Source organism: Pristis pectinata, chromosome 29 (assembly GCF_009764475.1).
Source record: "Pristis pectinata isolate sPriPec2 chromosome 29, sPriPec2.1.pri, whole genome shotgun sequence".
NCBI classification, from domain to species: domain Eukaryota; kingdom Metazoa; phylum Chordata; class Chondrichthyes; order Rhinopristiformes; family Pristidae; genus Pristis; species Pristis pectinata.
This window is the reverse complement of record NC_067433.1, coordinates 14,486-21,582: the sequence shown is the minus strand read 5'-3', so window position 1 is coordinate 21,582 and position 7,097 is coordinate 14,486.

Sequence of the window (7,097 nt, the reverse complement as noted above, 5' to 3'; positions counted from 1 at the left end):
TAACAGATCTTCGAATCTTGCCCTTAGCCATGTCTTTAATCTGTAGATAGAATTTTTTCTTAATACTGGGTGTAGGTCCAAACTATGGATTTAGCTAGTCTCAGGCCAGGTCTATTCTTCCAGAGTATTTGTAACACAATCTGCTCACTGCTTGCATTTTCAATGCTTATTCTGAAATATGTGGCAGAAGGGGGATGCAGTCAAAAATTTGACTCCATGAATCATGTTCCTTGATATACCCATTGTCTGTGTACCAGTGGGCTGAGAAACAAGGCCAAGTAAACTCACCTGGAGAATTCATGATCTGCCATGGTCACCCTGGTGTATGTTCACCAGACACTGAAGGCCTGCTTCTGAACTTGAAAGCAAGGCAGCTTTCTTTTGGGCTCTTATCCACCCAGGTACTGAAATTATTTCTCTTGTCCATCAGGACTGAGTTGCTCAAATGTCTTTAATTGGACTTGTTTCTTTCCAGATGGGTTTTCAGTTTAGTGTGGTGTTCGTTAATTGCTTGTCCATTTCCAGGTACTGTTGTTAAACATTACAGTGATACTGCTAGTTTAATGACCAGGTTGCCATTAAACCGCTCGGTCAGTGTCTGAGCTGCAGAGCAGTCACCGGCAACCAGTTGCGTTTATCGTTGGTAACAGCCAGTTTGTCTTCACTCCCTTGGTCCAACTCCAGGAGCATTGTTCCATGCCAGAATGGGAATATACTGGAGAAATTTGGGTTCGTTACACAGTTTCTTCTTGAACACGACTGTACCGTTCTGTGAAAACTGTGGCTTGAAATTTCATTGATTGGTTCACTTTATTGGTGTTTGTAGAACAGATAATTTGGAGCTTCCCACTTTAAATGTCAGGGTGTCAGTTTGTCAGCAGCAGAGTGAGGCCAGGGTTCTGGTAATTGGGTGGCAGGACCACTGTCCCTATTGAACTCCTGATTTGCATCGTAAGCTTTTTGTCTTATTGTGAACTGCCACTGTTTTGTTTCGATTTCAATTGCCCCATTTCTGTTCTTACCTGAGCTTATGGCCAACATCCAGTCCCCTGAGAGGATTTTTTTTATGTTGGGTAGAAGCTGCAACAATATTGCTCCAGATTCCAGAATCTACAGTCTCTTTCCTCTGCGTTACCATGCAATGGGTGTGTTCCGAATGTGAGGTCTTCAGGGGTTATATTAGTCCAACAAGACTTTGGACAAGTCAAAAGATCTTGTGACGTTGGAAGTCACACATCCCCAGTTATGGAGTAAGACTACTGCAGCTCATTAATTCAGCCGCTGCCTTAGACAGTCTTCTTAAATCAACCATTCAATCCAGTCTTAGTGAAAACTTCATCCATATCCTTAGCTTCATGTTCAATGTGCTCAATTTCTTTTGAGCTGAGGCGTGCTGTTTTACAAAGTGAGCCGACTTGTCTGATTTTTCAATAACCTGGTTAATGCTCGGGAGTGGAGGATGCTTGATGACACTGCTGCTGTTGGGATGAGGGCTGCACTAAAAAAAAAATAAGCTGATTGGAAAATTCAGCCTGACTGCTAAGATTCGTGTACCACAATTTGGATGTGTTGCACTGTGGGATCTTCTGCATGTCACTGATATCCTGGGTATAGGAATTAAGAGTCTATGCTTTGAGCTTCTGTTAAAACCAGTTGGTTTCCACGAATAGCCATACTTGATGCTGCAAAATTTGTTTCAACTTCAGGTTCTTAATTGATGCAGGAGAGGGGTAGAGGTGCTGCGCAATGAGTGTAGGGAGTTCAGAAGGAGGCTGCAGAGCAGGACCTCCAAGGTTGTCATCAGTGGATTTCTCCCAGTGCCACAGGCTAGTGAAGGAATGAACAGGGTGATAGCACAGACAAATGAGTGGCTGGGGAGATGCGGCAGTGTTTCAAGTTCTTGGATCATTGCAATCTTTTCTGGGAAGGGGTGACAGATACCAGAGGGATGGTTGCACCTGAACTGGAGGGGAAGCAATATCCTAGCAAGGAGGTTCTTAATGCGACTAGGGAAGGTTTAAACTAGCTTCGCATGGGAATGGGAACTGGAACAACAGGTCAGTAAGTGAGGGAACAGGCAGGAGGGCTGATGTCAGGGAATGTAGTATTAGGCAGATTCCTAATAACAGATGTGATGAGGCAAATTGTTTGAAGTGTTTGTATTTTAATGCTCGGAGTATTATGGGCAAGAGTGATGAACTTAGAGCATGGATCAGTACATGGAACTATGATGTTGTGGCCATTAGAGAGACTTGGTTAAGGGAGGAACAGGAATGGGTGCTCGATGTACCAGGGTTCCTAAATTTTCAGAATAGAGAAGGGGTAGAAGAGGGGGAGGAGTTGCAATGCTAATTGGAGATGATAATATCTCCCTGGAGTGCAGCTGATATATTGAGGGCTCGGATACAGTCTCTAATCACTCTTGGGGGTGTACTATAGACCTCCCAATAGCCACTGGGACATTGAGGAATGGATATGCAAACAGATAAGGGAATTTTTTTTTTAATACACAGTTGTGCACGTGGGAGACTTCAACTTCCTGAATATGGATTGGGACCTTGTAGTGCAAGGGGTTTAGATAGGGCAGAATTGTCAGCTGTATCCACGGGGTGGTCTTAAATCAATATGTTGACAGCCCAACAAGGGGAGAGGCTATTCTGGATGTGGTGTTGGGTAATGAGCCTGCCCAAGTGACTCGCTTGTCAGTGGGTAAGCAATTGGGGGGGGCAAAGTGGCCACAATTCATTACCTTTCAGGGTAACTATAGATAAAGATGGGTAAGGGGCTAGTGGGACAATTTTAAATTGGAGCAGGGCAAATTATGAAGGCATATGTCAGGAACTAGGTAGAGTAAACTGTGAAAATCTTTGATGGCAGGTCCATGTCGAACATGTGGAACATGTTTTAGGATCAAATATGATTACAGAATAGGTTCATCCCGATTAGAAGGAGGGACATGAATGGCAGAATAAAGGAACCTCGGATGACTGGGGGATTCGTCACTTTAAAAAAAAACTTTCAGGTTAAGGAATGTGTAAACAATAATACTGCTGTTTGTGGAATGTGTGATAGAAAAGCCCATTGCTTGGAGAATGGTAAGGTGCACAATTTAGGTAACATTTCAAAGAACTGTTGGAGAATGTGCAGAAAATAAAAGGAAGTGTAAAATTGAATGAATTGTTGGGAAATGTGTTAAACACAAACTGTCTGGGAGTGTTCAAACAAGCTGTTCAGGGAAAATTAATAAATTGACAAACTATATGTGGAACATGTTGATAAAACACATGCAAACAGTTTGGAGTGTAAATAATAAACATGACCTGTTGGGGAGCATTTAGAGTTTTGGGCAACATCATTTAAAACATTTTAGAATGTAAAATAACCTGAGGGATGTGTGGTAAACACAAACTGGTATGTATATATAAAAAAAAAATGAATAACTTGGGGAATGTCTCAATAAAAAACACCCATTAAAAACTGGGTAATATGTTGAAGAACTGTTGGAAATGTGTCATGCCTTGAAACAGAAACTGTTGGAATGTGTGAAAAATAGAGGATGTGTGGGGAAACTGGGGAATGTGTTAATAATAAAATCTTGTAATTTTATGAAGAAGTCCTTTGTGAATCAAGTGAATAATCACAATCCGTCAGGAAATGTGTAAACCTTGGGAACAAACTTTTTAAAAACCTTATCAAATGTAAGAAACAAAACTGACTTGTGAATGTGAGTTTTTAAAAAGTGCACTGTTAAGTGTAGAATTGAGCAATAAATGGGTGTGTGGGAAAGTGCAATTAAAACCTGCTTGGGGAATGTTTGGAAAATCAACGAATAAACTGTTTGGGAATGTGTCAAAAGAAATGAACACAAACTTGGTATTGGCCTATTATTGTCACTTGTACTGAGGTACAGCGAAAAACTTGTCTTGCATGCTGATCATATGGGTGTCACAAACCAGCAACAAAAGAAACACACTGAGCATGATTCAGTGTTAAAAACTATTTTATTAATCACTACTTATGATAATACGTAAAATAAAAGTAAAAATGTTAGTATGTTAGAATTCAAAAATGTTAAACCTCGAACGTTAACCCCAAAACTAAACTCTTCGTGTGTGTGTGACAAAGTCCAAAACTCCCAGTTCCTGAATGGTTCTTAAAGTTCAGTTCCGCAAGCCATAAGGTGAAACATGAGCAAGGGCTTCTTCAACAACCACCGTTGTCTGAAGATAAGATGTAGATGTAGAAAAACATAGAGAGAGTACATACGAAATCCAAATGTTCCACGATGGAACCCAAACGACACTTCAGTGTTTACTCGGTAGTGACTTCCTCACCCCGAAAAGCATCCGAACCGTGGTCGTCCACACACAAATACCTGTTTCCTTCTACAGGTCAGCAACAAAGTGAACTCCACCGGATTACTTCCAACTTCCATACATGGATTTCAGTGGCAAACACAGTTACTGTTTCTCATCCATCGATAGAGAAAACAAGCAGGCTGGTGTCTCTCTCCCTTTCTCTCTCTCTCTCTCTCTCTCTCTCTCTCTCTCTCTCTCCTTCTTCTTCTTCTTAATTCTTCAACAACGTCATTACGTCCTTTATCTTCTATTGACGTAAGCACGCCCCACACACACATACACACACTCTCTATCTTAAAGGGACTTTCACTGAGTCCGTAACAGTTGTCAATTCATTACATAGTGCAGTTACATTGAGTAGTACAGAGTGCATTGATGTAGTATGGGGAAAAACGGTAACAGTACAGAGTAAGGTGTCGCAGCTACAGAGAAAGTACAGTGCAATAAGGTGCGAGGTCACAACAAGGTAGATCATGAGGTCAGAGTCCATCTCATCATATAAGGGAACTGTTCAATAGTCTTATCACAGTGGGGTAAAAGTTGTCCTTAAACCTGGTGGTACATGCTGTGAGGCTCCTGTATCTTCCAAATGATGGAAGAAGAGAATGACCTAGGTGGGTGGGGTCTTTGATTATGCTGGCTGCTTCACCAAGGCAGTGAGAGAAGATGACAAGAGTCCAAGGAAGGCAGGATGGTTTCTGTGACGCGCTGGGTTGTGTCCACAACTCTCTGCAGTTTCTTGCGGTCCTGGGCAGAGCAGTTGCCATACAAAGCTGTGATGCATCCAGATAGAATGCTTTCTATGGTGCATCGATGAAAGTTGGTGAGTCTTAAAGGGGACATACCGAATTTCTTTAGCCTCCTCAGAAAGTAGAGGCGCTAGTGAGCTTTCTTGGCAGTGGCATCCACATGATTTGCCCAGGACAGGCTGTTGATGTACACTCCCAGGGACTTGAAGTTCCCAACCCTCTCGACCTCAGCACTGTTGATGTAGACAGGTGCATGTACACTGCCCCCTTTCCTGAAGTCAATGACCAGCTGTTTTCTTTTGTTGACATTGAGGGAAAGGTTGTTGTCATGACACCAAGCTCTCTATCTCCTTCCTGTACTCAGACCCATCGTTGTTTGAGATACGGCCTATAACAGTGGTGTCATCTGCAAACTTGTAGATGGAGTTAGAGCAGAATCTGGCCACAGTCATGAGTACATAGGGAGCAGAGGGCTGAGGATGCAGCATTGTGGGGCACCAGTGCTGAGAATAATGGTGCTGGAGGTATTGCTGCCTATTCTCACTGCAGTCTGTTGGTCAGGAAGTCAAGGATCCAGTTACAGAGGGAGCTGTTGAGTCCCAGGTCTCGGAGTTTGGTGATGAGTTTGCTTGGAATTAGAGTGTTGAAGGCAGAGCTGTATTCAATAAACAATAGTCTAACGTAGCTGTCTTTACTGTCCAGATGCTCCAGAGCTGAGTGTTGGGCCAGGGAGATGGCATCTGCTGTAAACCTGTTTCAGCAATGGGGGAATATTCAGTCTCCTCAACATGGTGTTTAATCTGAGTCACTGACCATAAGGATTCACTGAATATTTTTAAGGATGCTAATTTGTGGGAATTATGCTGGGAATGATATTTTTTAAAAATTTGGAATATGTTAATGAAAAACATGCATACTGCTTGTACTACTAATGTAATAAACACTAAACCTGTTTTTGCAATGTGTACATAATTCAAAACTGGAGATTGGAGAATGTGTAACTGTAAACAATATTTTGGCATATGTAACAAAATGCACTACTGGGGAATATGCGTGGGGGAATTAATGAATAAACTGTTGGGGAATGTGTTAATAAAAATGCACAACTGTTTGGGAAGTATGATTTCTTAAACTAGGAATATGCAAAATTTGTTTTGGAAATGTGGTTTAAAATGTTCTGGCAGTGTAATAAAGCTGTTTTGGGAATGTGATTTGGAAGAAACGTTGCTGTCACGTGGGGATTGTATGAATAAAAACTGGGGAATGTCAAAACTGGGAATGTATAATCTTTGGAGGTGCTCAGTAGGGATTCATTTATAATAGGTGTTGTTTGGGCAAAGTGTAATGAAAACTGGTAAATGTAAACGGGAATGTGAGAACAATGAATTGGGAATGTACAATGTGCTGTGTTTGGGGGAATGTGTTAATAAAACACACTGGGTAATGTGCCAAAGAACCAGGGAATGTGTTAATAAAAGCTGTTTGGGATGTTGATATAGGAAAACAAACTATTGGGAATGTGTAATGAAATGTCTGGGGATTGTGTAGTAAAATGTGGAAGGTGTGTGGGGGGGAATAAACTTGAGGGGGAATTCGTCACATTTTAAAGACAGTTAGGGGCATGTGTAAATATAAATCCTGCTGCATTTGGATGACGTTTGTTGGAAAACCCCACTGTTTGGGGAGTGTTAAAGTGCCAAAACTGAATAATGTTTTAAAGAACCATTGGGGAATGTGCAGTAAATAAGGGAAAGTGTGAAGTTGAATGAATTGTTGCAAGATGTTAATAAACACAGACTATTTAGGCAATGTGTGAACAATGAACAAACTGTTGGGGAATATGCAAAAACTGTTTCTGGGAACATTGTTTAAAATGATTTGGAAATATGTAATGAAAACTGCTGTGTTTGTGCAATGTGTGGTGGAAATTAATGAATAAATAGACCCAAACTGGGGAATATGTTAATAAAAAAATACAAACTGTAGTGTG